This window comes from Dipodomys spectabilis, unplaced genomic scaffold, assembly GCF_019054845.1.
Source record: "Dipodomys spectabilis isolate Male_0828 unplaced genomic scaffold, ASM1905484v1 ptg000083l, whole genome shotgun sequence".
NCBI classification, from domain to species: Eukaryota; Metazoa; Chordata; class Mammalia; order Rodentia; family Heteromyidae; genus Dipodomys; species Dipodomys spectabilis.
Window position 1 is genome coordinate 4,485,312 of NW_024870760.1, and position 13,329 is coordinate 4,498,640.

Sequence of the window (13,329 nt, forward strand, 5' to 3'; positions counted from 1 at the left end):
AGTTAATTTTTCAACATAATGACTTATACATCTCATGTTTATGGTAGGTTTTGGATGGTTAACTGGAGATAAGAGTCTCATGGACTTTCCTGCCCAAGCTAGCTTTGAACTGTGATCCTCAGATCTCAGCCTCCTGAGAAGCTAGAATTACAGGCATGAACCATCAACACCTGGAAAAAATTGTTTTTTCTCTCTGTGATTTTTCACTTAATATTTTTGGACTGTGATTCATCATACATACCTAAGTTACAGAAAACAAATTCCTGGGTAAGAGCAGACCACTGTAGGTAGCTGTGACGTGTTCTAGAGGCTGAAGTTCTAACCATAGTACTAGAAGTGCACTGATGATTCTATGTGAGCATCATCACATATAGCAGAGTTCACGCTGCCTTAGGAAAGCAAACAAGATGGTCATATGACACAAGACTGGAGCTCTAAGTGGTGTCTGGCTCCAGGGCATAGGAACAAGGGTACCAGTAAGTCCCTGTACCTGAAGACCCTCCAAAGCCATTCTTGGGGTTCTGAAGCACAAAGCAGCCACAGATTGATGCAGTAAATGGTCTTCAGGACCAGGGTAGAAAGACTGCTTTAATTTCATTTCTTGAACAAAATTGTGAGAGAAGAAAAGTCTACATGAATGAGTTTTAGGGTGTGCATGCAGCTGTGACTCAATCTTCTCCTTCCTCTGTTTCTCTTCCCCAGGAAGTCAGCTGTCTTATGCCACGACTAGCCCTCAGGAGAGGTCCATGTGTGGAGGATCTGGGGCCTTCTCTCCCCAGGATTCAAGTATGAATTCAGAGGGAGATTTTTCCGGTCCAGTGATGATACAATCTAAGCCAAATCATGACCACACTCTGCCCCCTACTAGAGCCCTGGAGGCAGAGCTGCCTAGTATGCTGCTCCTGCTCTTTTTACCCATGGAGACTGATGTATAGGGCTCCTTGTATCTCTCCTTATCTGTGTCTTCACTGAGAATAGCTTGCCTTGGCCTTGATGTAACTCAACAGATGTGTATGTGTCACCAATAGACTAGGCTCTAGGCTAGTGCCTTAACATCTCCAGACCTTAAAGAAGAGGTTTAAGTTGTTGCTGACCTACTCTCCTCAGCCTGAGCCAAGTTCAAGACATAGTTGCAAATACTCTACAACACAATCCCTTTTAGGGACAACCTTAGTATCATACCTCCCCTGTAACCTGTGCATGAGTTTTCCCCCCAACTCCATGATGGTTTTGTACTTCTAGAATGACACATGGTAGCTTTCTGGGGAATCACAACCAGTCTAATCTCAGGACTGTCACAACCAGTAATTTGTGTGAATACCCCATTCTGCTCATGGAGTATCTTGGGCTGTGGGCTTAGGTTGAAAGATATGCAGAAAGCGCACCTCAACAGTTGTCTTTAATGGATGTTTCTGGGACTCACTTGCCAGAATAGGTACGTAACTAACATACAGCATCTCCTATACCAACCCTCTCTGTAACCCCAGCTTCTGGGTGGCCTTAACTAAGGCCCATGTGACGCTCTTTAATTCATACCTGAATAAACCATGAGAGGAAGGGACCTGTCCTATTCAGGGCCATGTCTTCATGGCTCACATCAGGTTCCTGACCATAAGGCAGGTGGCCTGGCAACTGCTCTGTTGAAAACCTCCAAGATGCCAGGGATCTAGCCAGGACTCTGAGCTGCCAGTCTCTCCCGGGAACCATCCATCTTTACCCCCTGTTGGCTTTCTTCTGGCCTCTAACTCACTTGGCACCGTAGCCTCACTTGTCTCCTTCAACAATTAGCCCTCAAAATGTACTGAGGAGACAAAGCAGGGCCCAGACAGAGAAGGTGGGCACAAAGAAGTTGATCACTAAGGCTGCTCCTCGTGCTACCTGATCTGTGGGTGTAAGGGACATTGTGTTTATGCTCTGGCCTGGAAGCTGCAAGACAGATGCTATGCAGCAGAGGAAATATGGGTAGCCTGTGATGCAGCTCTGGCATTTCTATACTCTGGACACCACACAAGGCTGGCATGGAGCAGATGCAGAGGCTAGGAAATGGGGTGGGCCTATGGCACTGGGCTGAGCTGTGGGAATGGGGAAGGGAGATCTGTAGGGGAAAGACAGAGAGCATCGCCAAAGTCCACTGAGGAACAAGGACTGACTCAAAGGGGATGCAGACATGCCTGGATATGAAAGGGAGCAACATATCCTGCTGTTAAATGTAACAATATCAGAACTGGGGGAAAGGAGAGTGGGGAATCAATAGGCCTGTCGCTTCTCCTGGGCCCAGTATGTTCCCGCCTCACTTTCTCTGGACAAAGGACAATCTGTCTGGCTGGTAAAAGCCCAGAAGTTCAGTTGCCATGATGATAAGTGTGCATAGTTACTGCCTGATGGACACATGGAACAGTGAAGCACAATGAAGCCACCAGACTAGGAGGCCTTAGGCTCTACAATGACAGTATAGGGGAGATAGGGAAAGTATACACTCATGGAATGTTAACTGCACAGGACATGATTCCTAACTATGGTCACCCTGCTGTGCAACAGATCTTGAAGCTGATTTAGGTCCAGGATCTCTGGACCTCCAAGAGTTCCTTAGAATAAAATTTAATATGCTTGAGCAACTTTCTTTAAGCAGAAATCCACCTGGAATGTTGATATGTCTAACTAGGAACCTGGGACACAAAACCAGCCACCTGCCTTTGTGTTCCAGGAGTCTCTGGTCATAGCACTTCCTTTAGACTCCAAGGATATGAGGCTCCATGGTTAGCATCCAGCTTGGCAAGTGGAGCTGGACCAGGGCCTGGTCCTGAGTAAGGACTCCCAAAGGCGCTGTCAGCCCCTGTGCTGAAAAGGAAGAACAGAGAGTGTAAGGTCAACATGCATTCAGACTCAGCAGCACAGACAGATCGAACAGTGCCTTGGCTACACTAGGCCTAAACCTGGCCATCCCCTTGCCCCCTAACGTAGGACACCTTGCAACTCTGTGAATATCTGAGAAGAAGTACAACAGACCTACAAGACGCAGGAAATATCAGGGCTTTGGTCACACAGAGGCTGCATCTACCCCGTGCCCAACTCAGAACTGTCTGAATTCAGCCCTACTTCTACTCACCTGAGGCTGCAGAAGTAGACTTCAATAATACTCTGAAATTATATTATAGTTTAGTTTTCATATCATCACCAAAGTCAACCTGTGTTCAAATTGAAGTTTGCGCAGCCCTGGTTCTCCAATTAGCTCAAAGACAGAAAACAGTGAAACACCTGCGATCTGTAATCTTTCAGGAACACGAGTTTACTATGAAGTTTAGAAGCAACAGAAATTTACCAGAGGCCACCACTTTTGCCACTAGCAGAGAAGAGGACCAAGAAGGACAGAGGATGCTCCAGGATGCACAATCCAGTCTCTGACATCTCCTCTACCTTCTGACAAGATACCTCACATCAAGGCAGCTCCAGTACTGGCCACTATGTCACCGGGGATCTGTACACAATGCCCTGGAGTTAGAACTGCACCCAGTGCCACCACAACTGGGAGTGTGCTGCCAGGCACCAGCACTTGCTACATCAAACAACACTGAACAGAGGCCTGTGGGCCAGGCAAGCTGGGGACACAGCAGGAGGAACTTCCTGCCTGGCTCCCACCTGTAGCTGGTGGGGTTCACACCCAGCCCAAACCCACACAATGCTATGCTATGAGAAGCCACCAAACTAGGAGGCCTTGGGTTCTACAATGATGGTGCCAGGAGGTGGGGAAAGTGGACACTCAAGGAATCTTAGCTGCACAGCACATGATTCCCAACTATGGTCACCCTGCTGTGCATCAGCTCTCCAAGCTGATTCCTCCTGCCTTATTGAAATGCTGTTCTTGCTCTATACCTACCTCTGCTTCCCTCCCGCTCTACTCCCATTGTAGCCTCTGCTGTCATGCTAGCTTCTGGTTCTAGGAGCCTCCTTGGATGGATTCTACTTGCGGTGATCTTCCTTTCTGAAATGGTGGGCATGTGAATTACATGTGTATATCCACATAAACACTGTGTTAGAGCCACTGTGAAAATGGAAATTTCCCAATGAGAAGGTGAAATAAAACGTGGGAAGGGCCGCAACACTTCCTCTACCTGCTCTATACCAGATCTCACATCCACCTCCATGGGAGACATGATCTATGTGACTTCAGGGCATGCTTTAGGCCGGCTGGAGAGAAAATGATCATGACATGACAACAGCAACACTTGCTGTCCCTGCTCTTGCCATGGGCACAGGCTTCAGTCATACCAGGAAATTCCTAAGTGGCCATGAAGGCCTGGCATGTTGTGAAAAGACTGGCAGCCACGATGGCTCGTGTGCCCTGTGACCAGACTCCTGGTCCTCATCAGACAGCTGATCAGGCTCAGGGTATTGAGGGTGAAGAAGGCAAAGACAACTCAGTGCCATATTCCTGGGGGAAGGGGAAGGTAGATGGAACTGTGGGGGATGGGCAGGGGCCAACTGCCAAATTCAGGGGTTTAACCTCCACAGAAGACACAAGTCTATAAGGTCTGGTGTAGCATAAAGTATATGGCCATGATAGTATGAAGAAATTCGGCTCTGCCAGGATCCTTGGATCCCTGGATCTCATCACAACACAGCTCAGGTGAACCTCAGGGTTTCATTGAGGTTTCTCTCCCTATGAGCTTAGGCTTCACTTTATGGTCTGAATGAATCTTCCTCACTCTGGCAGAACTTTGGTATCCCAAAGTGACCATGCAATAGACACTCACCTGGAATGGAGGGTAATGCAGTTCAGTCAGGACTTTCATCATTGTGGGATGGAAATGATTCACATACCAGCTCACCTGCACTATCTAGATGCAATGAGGCAAGACCATGACAAGACTCTCCTAGTTTCCTCTATAATCCTGTTGCATTTAACCTAGGAGTTTAGGCTGTCATACTGGAGATTGCTGCTGAATGTGCCCTACTCCTGCACAGCCCTAAGTCACTGAGTTTCACCTTCTGTACAGCACCAAGCAGAAGGAGCCTCCTTCAGGTCTCTGTGTGCGATTTTACAGGCATGGAAGTGAGGAACGGCAGGGCTGAATTGGAAAAGTATCTTGTGTGACTCTTCCTGCTGCATTTAGCTGTCCTCTCCTGCACGGTGCAGGAAATCTCCTCTGCTCACAAGTTCCATCACTAAGTAGACAGGTTCAGATGTTTACTACTTCGTACAGCTTGACAATGTTTGGTCATATTGGATCTTCATTATGTTTACTTCTCAATGCTTCTTGTAGAGGGTCAATCTAGTCTGCTCTCCTTTGTCGATGACTTTTTTGGCAACCTGACTTCCAGGAAGGAGGGACGTGGCCTGTTTCTGCTTGGTGAAACCATTTCAGCCTTGGGTGCTGGTCCTCTGCTTCCTATCATGATTCAGGATGATGCTGTTCTAGTTCAACGGCCTGGCTATGAACTCACAGCACATGGGTGCCCTCTGCATCCCTCTAACTACCAATCCCAACTAGCAATGCTAACTAAGAATGCTAAATCATAGCATGGATTCAGCTTGACTCAGCTGCAGCAATCTGGGTCCTCAAATATGTACAGTGTAAAGATAGGCAGAAAATGGCCACCCATTTCATGAGCCATGCTGGCCAGCACTGGACCTGAACACATGCTATACATACTTGGCATTTTACCTGTCATATAACCTCCAGTCACAGAGTGAAGTGAACAGGAGAAAGGCTCCTAGCAGAAGACAGGTCTCAGCATGGAACTCATGCTAGAAAATGGACTGATATCCTGGCACACCTTAATAAAAGCAGTAGCCATAGAACTGGCTTTTGTAAGTATGTGATGAGTTATGAAGGACTCTGATCCTGCCATGGACACCATCCGTAACCAGAACATCAATATTGAGTCAATCCAAGGATAGCACTTGTGGCTGATCTGAACACCGGAAGATTAAACCCAGGTAGGAATCCGTTCATGGTGAGTCAAGTGGCTTGTTCCCCACCCATGGTTGCCTACTTCTTTCCACAGTGTGAGAAGACGTGGGACTTCCAGCTGGGCCCACTTGTGGCACTTTGTGGCACTCTGACCTGGGGTGACAAATGATGTCCTGACGGACCAAGGGCAACACCTCAGGTTGTGAACGTGGCCTCCTGGCCTGCCTCTTTTGCCTTTCATTTTAGGAATCACCTGGGGTCCATCTAGAGACTGACACAAATTTATGCCTTGTCAGATCCAATCTTCCCTATGGCAACAATGGGATTCCTTGGAGTGATTGGTGAGTTTGTTTTAGAAAGGGTGCATTGTTGTAATTATGTGCATAATTTTGCTTTCTCCTTTTGTGTAGATCTTGCTAGTGCTGCTAGAGACTCTGCTTATTACTTGGCCAATTACCACACCACCTCACCAGTGCCAGCACCCCTGAAGTCGCAGGACCCATTGCCAAAGAGGAGTGTGTGTGAGATTGTAAGGGCCAATCATAAGGGAAGACATGATGGACACAGCTTGACCTGATAGGAGCTATCTGGAGTCCTGGTGCCATGACTTCCTGATAGTAACCCTTGTGAGAATCCCATGAATGGTCTCTAGGAAAAGGATAAACCAACAAAATTATTACAGTGTGTTGTAGAACTTTGACATGAGAATCTAAAGTGTCGATGTGGCTCAATTTTTGATATTACCGTAAAGAGCCTAGATACACTGCAGTGAGGATGAAGTCTTTTTAAAAACATTCACCTCAACATCTCTATTCTGACTTCAGTTGCTGAGATCTCACTTGTGTTTCAGATGTACAATCCTAATGCATTTTTTAATAAGTTGACCAATAAATCCTGTTCTGTGCTCTGCTCATTCTGTCTGCCTGTCTTTCTTAGGTCCCATGCTCCCTAGGGGTCTGTCTTTGTGCACTAGGGTTGAATTGTTTTGGATCTCCAGCTTCACTAACTATGGTAAGAATACTGATGGATATATCTAGCTAGACAAAGTAGACTACCATTTGGAAGAAAATAACATGAATTGATTATACTGTATTAACTAAATATAAGACACAAATATGAACAAATGGAAACAAGGAGAAACTAGGAAAAAGAGTAAATTCAAGAAAAGAAAAACGAAGCTGATTAGTGATTGCCTAGAAAGTGTGAAGCCTTAGATACAATCACTAGTAAAAAAAAAAAATCACATGTAACTAAAGGAATAAAAAGGAAAAAAAGGAGACAACTTTGAATTAATTATGTGAGAAATTAACAAAATAAAAGTAAGATAATGCTGGGTGCCAGTGGCTCATGCCTATATTCCTAGCTACTCCAGAGGCTGAGATCTGAGGATCACGGTTCAAAGCCAGCCTGGGAATGAAAGTCTGTGACACTCTTCAATAAACCACTAGAAAACCAGAAGTGGCCCTGTGGCTGACATGGTAGAGTGCGTGCCTTTAGCTAAAGAGCTGAGGAACAGCGCCGAGGCCCAGAGTTCAAGCCCCATGTCTGACCAAAAATAAAAAAAGGATAGAAGCAATAAAATCTGGAAGTATTAAATGTAAATATGATACCAATTAGAACAACCAAGCATAAAAGTAGATGTACAACCACAATAACATTCTCCCCAAATCCATTGTTACTCACACACATCTCCTTCCTGAAGGACAAAGCCCAGTCCCAACTAGCCACTCACACCACTGTTTCAATTCCACAACTCTGTCCCTCTGGGAAGGGAGATCAGGAAATGGATTGGTTATGGCTAGGGATGACACACAATGTTTTCCTCATTTATTCTGACCCCAAAAGAAATGGTGCACATGGAAAAGGGGGGTCATTAGGTGAGACTCTAAAAGATCTTTACTTCAGTGGGTAGTGGAGAATGATAGACATTTGTTAAGAAAAAAAATCTGTAAAATTTCCCATTAGCCAAGTGCTAAATGATGGATGGGTACCTATGGTTGTTATTGGGCCTTGAAGGACTCCATAAGAGGTGGTATGTACTAAAAGAAGACATTGAAATAATTTTCTTGTAGATTCTCAAAGGCCACAGGGCCAAGTGCCAAGCACTGGAACTTATTTTTTTTGTGTGCTAGTCCTGGAGCTTGAACTCAAGGCCTGGGTCATGTCCCTGAGCTTTTGTGCTCAAGGAAACCACTCTACCACTTAAGTCAGAGCTCCGTTTCCAGCTTTTCTGGTGGTGCGATGAAATAAGGGTCTTATGGACTTTTCTGCCTGGGTTGGCTTCAAACAGCAGTCTTCAGATCTCAGCTTCCTCAGTTCTTGGTATTACACGCATGAACCATGGATGATCAGCGATTGTTTCATTTTTTCAAAGAGATTATCCCAAGCATTTTGTCACAGTGCTAAAATACTGACCAACACAGACTCCACAAGCCGCAGTGGTGCCATCAATGGGACTGAGAGGAAGTGAACTTTCTTCATTCACTCCTCAGCAAGTGTTCATGAGATTTTTATCAAACACTTGGGAAGCAAGAGGGCATCAGGAGATAATATTCAGTGATGTAGGAAACTTGTCAACCCACAATTCTACAGCCCGAGAAAATGTCCTTCAAGCAGGAGGAGAAATACACACATTCCTCGTGTCTTGGATCACTTCTGGTGCTGTAACAAAACAGCATTATTTCCATGTGGCAGAAATGTATTCCTCACAGCTGTGGAGGCAGCAAATCCAGGATGCAGGTGCCAGGGGTTGCAGTGCTTACAGAGAGGCCACTCTGTCTCCTGTGGGGTTGGCTGCTGTGTGCTCCCGTGAGAGAAGGGTGGGAGAAATGAACTCCCTCCTCCCTTTCTACAGGTACAAAACTGGACAACCAGGACTCCACTGTAGTGGACTAAACTAATTCTAGTAATGTTAGACTGAGAAGGTATTTCCATGTGATACAGACATTGATTGAACTCATAGCACATGGAAAGGAGATAAGGGAGTTGCTCAACCCTGCAGATCCCGTGTGTGAAGAAGGTGGAAGACAAACAAACTGACCATAGTACTATGGCCGGGGCACCAAGGACCACTACAAGATCTGGAACAGAAATATCACATGATACTATGTGAGAGGGAGGGAAGGAGAGAAGGAAGGAAGGTGGGAAGGAGGGAAAAAGAAGGAAGGAGAGAGAAAGGAGAGAAAGAGAAGAGGAAGAATGGAAGAAAAAGAGGAATGAATAAATATGAGACACGTTCAGGATAAATGTCATAAGGTCTCTAAAGTCTGATGTGATAATAGGCTTTTCAGAGTAGAAAGGCCATTAAAGCATGCCAAAGGCTGAGTTTGTTTCAAGTGTCCACAGTTTTGCACAAACTTCTGAATCACATGCATGCATTCACTCACACAAGAAGAGACAGAGAGAGGCAGAGATATCCTGACATGCGAAAGTGAGGATGATCATTTCTTTCATCCCCATCCGTAATTGGTTTCCTTTTGTGAAGGAACATAAACACCTGATTTTGTTGCTGGCTGGGCAAGCTTTCTTCTACAGGTAGGAAAATATATGTTGGTGATATATAGCTCTTCTAGGGAACATGATTAATTATTAACCCTATTTTTGTGCTATTTTTTATCTGTTTTTCTCATACTTCACACCGCTATCATAGTTTTGATTTTGCCATCTATTTTTTCTTTCTTAATTTTCCTCACATATCTTAGTAATTGAATTTTCATCCTATTTGAATATTATTTAAGTAATCATGTAATTTTTTTGTTGGACTATGTATGGAATGATTGGATTTCCAACAGAAAGAACATTACTATAGAGTTCAATAGATCAAGTTTGTTTTTATTTTCCCTTTCTTCAATTTGCTTTTTGTAAAAAAGTTTTAGTATGGCTTTTCATTTAGCTTAGTACATATTATGTGTTGTTATGGGTAGTCTAGTTAGCATAGCTGCAAATGGTAATCAGTATCCTTACAGTTATTAGTGTAGCTGATGATCAGACCAACCCAATCATAGGGAATGAGGGCTGAACCCCAAGGAAGTACAAGACAGAAGAGGCACACAACACTAGGAGATCACAGAGCATGTTTTATTGATGACTTGCTGACATAGTGTTAACCTGTGTGGTAGCACTAAGGGTTCGACTTGAACAATTTAGGTCAGAAAACAGGGGTGTTTTAGGGATAGAAATAAAAAGGCATTATTGTGGTTGCTATATAACAGGGCTTTTTCACCTGTTATCAAAGACTAGCCACATCCTGACACCAGGCACTGGTTTCAGAGTTCCACAATGCACTATAGAGCTTTGCTGTTTTATGCTTTTCTTAGAGAGGTCAGACATGCATGGAAACCAACATGGGTTATTCTCAGGCAGTCAACACTAGAGCTCAATATGGCTGTAGTCATGTCAAGCTGTTTGCAGCCATTCCTTTCCCTTTGGGTCTGCCTCTTAGTCTCACAGGTCCCCCTGTTGGGCAATGTACCCTGAGCTTGCAAGAGATGCAGGTACTGTGGAATAGGTTTCTGTTCTTGCAGCTTGTTAGGAGAGTCAACAGCCACTTGAGCAGCACCTACAGAGAAAGACAGAATGACAATGCAAATGATTATTGCAATCAACCACCCAGAAGCCCAACCACCACACCACCCAAATCATCATTATGCAACAGAGAAGATAGGATGCACGTGGCATTGATTTGTGTTTACTATGTGAGCTAAGTAATGGAGACATAACATTTTCTCTTGATAACAGACCAGCTCGCTGGGGAAAATGGCACACACAAAGAACAGAGGACCAAAGTTCTCTATGGAAAATGAGGGATTAGTGACCACTTCTCCAGGAAAAGGTGATCTGTGAGCAGGACCACACTGGTGGTCAGTGATGGTGGACAGCATGGAATCAGAGCTGGGGCTGGTGAGGAAAGTGGAACACACATTTGCCAACAGCTGAGTCCTGAGTGAGTTCTCAAAGGTGAAGCCACGAGGCAAAGAGGCCCCTGTCCCACCTCAGGTGCCTCCTTCCCTCCACCCTCATCAGAGTCTCACTGGATCAAAGAGCACCTGTGAGTACACTCAGAGTTTGCTACCATTGTAGAAAGAAATAACATACATGGGCAGGGGACAAGCCCTTGGCTTCACCACTAAGGACCTCCTACATGTGTTTGGTGTGGTCAGCATTCCAAGCAAGCCCAGGTCCTCTCGTTGAAAAGATGTGGGCCATTCAGCAGCTAGGTGTAGAGGTGGGTCATGAATGGTGTTTAGAACAAGGACCACTCTCCTCCTCCAAAAATTGGGTGCTCTGAAAGGGCAGGTACGCCAGTTATGTGGAGTTATGCATAGTAATATCCTTTTAAAGGATGTCATCTACCCTCCAGGAGACTTTCCCTTAAGCACAGACACCTGATGTTGGCAACGCCCGCCATCCTCTCTCCTGGCTGTGTGTGGCGCTTGTGTGGCACTGGAGGTGACAGGTGGAGGATGGTCTCATGCCCAGTGTTGGGGAGCATGGCCTGTGGAATGGGGGCCAGGTCTCTGTCAATCACATGGCACCTGTCCCACACACTTCCCTGCTCCAGGTCTCTGGTAGTCAGAGTGCTGTTTGCAGCACTGCTAGGAAAGCTCTGGACCAACTCCACTGCCATGGTGCCATCCACAGCTCAGGCCTCAGCACACTGTGCTCAGGAACTTCGCACGAGCTTGGCTGAGACTGTGCCACCTGTGGGCCAGTGGCTCTGCTCATGGCTGCTCTGTTATCTCCTGCCTCCACGCACACACCAGCAGGCAGGGTTTGCTGCACGGGCTGGCCAGACATTGGGGTTCCCTGCTGGACCAGCCTGTGAACCAAACACTTTGCAGGAAGAGGGTGACCCTGTCTTGAACTCCTGCCATAGCACATATTCTGTGGCTGGTGTCCGAGGCGGTGGGATGGATTCTTTGTAACTAGGACCAGTACCAGCTCCCAAGTAAGAATAGACTAGTCTGCACATTTGCAGGTTGGGGCTGGTGAGACAGCCTTCCCTCACCTTTGTGCACTGGCCGGCTCATCCAGGGCCTTGTGAGGAATCCTCAGGCACATCTGTGTCCAGCGCTGTCTGCAGCTTGAAATGGGTTCTCAGGGAAAACTAGATTTGATTCCCTTCAGAGCTGTGACTGACAGCAAGAGGTAATCTTGTACTACTTTTTTTTACAGAGCTCCCAACTTTGGACCTCTGCTGGCCAGCTCACTCCTAAGTGCATCCACAAGCCTGGTAGAGCTGGGGACACAGATTCAGGGCCAGAAAAATGTGTTGCTTTTTCAAACACTTCTATCTGCGGAACATTCCAGTCCCTTTTGTCTTTGTCCTCATCACCCACTAGAGTGGGCACAAGTATGGAGAAACACTGGAATTGGCAAGCTGCCTATGGGCCAACTGCCTTTGAAAGCCTGGGCATCCAGCACTGAGCTGGGGTGGGTAGGCCTGCAGTGGCCCACAGGCTTTAAATCCTCATGTGTTCCCAACTGCACCATGTCTAGGAACTTCCCCAATGGCCCAAGCCGTAAAATCACGTGCACGACAGCCCAGCCCTCTGTGCAGGGGAGAGGGCACTGTTGTGCTACTGCGTCCCACACTGACCTGTCAAATTCATAATGACCATGGCATCAGTATCACAGACCCAGATAACAATCGAGGATGGAACAGACATGTGGCTGTCACTGAGCTGGGATACACGGGGGGCTGTGCACCCTGGCCTGAGACATTTCGGGTGTCCATTGCCTCCCCTGACCAGGGAGAACTCCTCCTGGGAGTCCAGGCTCTAAGGATGCCAGAGGCACCGTTAGCTCCATCTAGAACGGCTGCCACCAGGAGGAACAAGAGGCTTGTGCATTGCAGGCTGATGCTCTCCTTGCAGCAGGGGTGGGAAGCGCTGCTTTACTGTCTCCCTGGAGCTGAGTGTCTTTCTCCCATCCATATGTGGCTCTTTTGTGACCAGACAGGTTATGAATGCCACCGCTCACACAAACCTATGACTGTTATAGAGACCGCGTGACTGTACCTCCTTGTTTTCCCTATTGCTCATACACTGTGGCCATCTCTCCCACATGTCCAGCCCTAATCTCTGGGAGCAACGGCGATCCATGTGCAGTAGCATCGGTGGCAGAGAAGGAATCTCTTGACCTCTCTCCCAGCTGGGAAAAGAGGTGCAACTGTTGTGGCTCAAGTTCCTTCCACAAGGCTACCAGGATTGCAATCAGGTATGCATCCTCTCCGTTCCCTTAGCTGGCTCCTTTTCTCTTTCTCCCAGTTTTCCTTGTTCCTTTCTCTATCAGTGAAGGTGAACCCACCCCAGCTATGCATAAACCCTCCCAGGTTGGCAGTAGCCTTGCCTACCTCTTAAACATCACTTTGACAATTAGGCTGAGAAGGGAGAGAAAGGGGCCTCCCCTTCTCCAT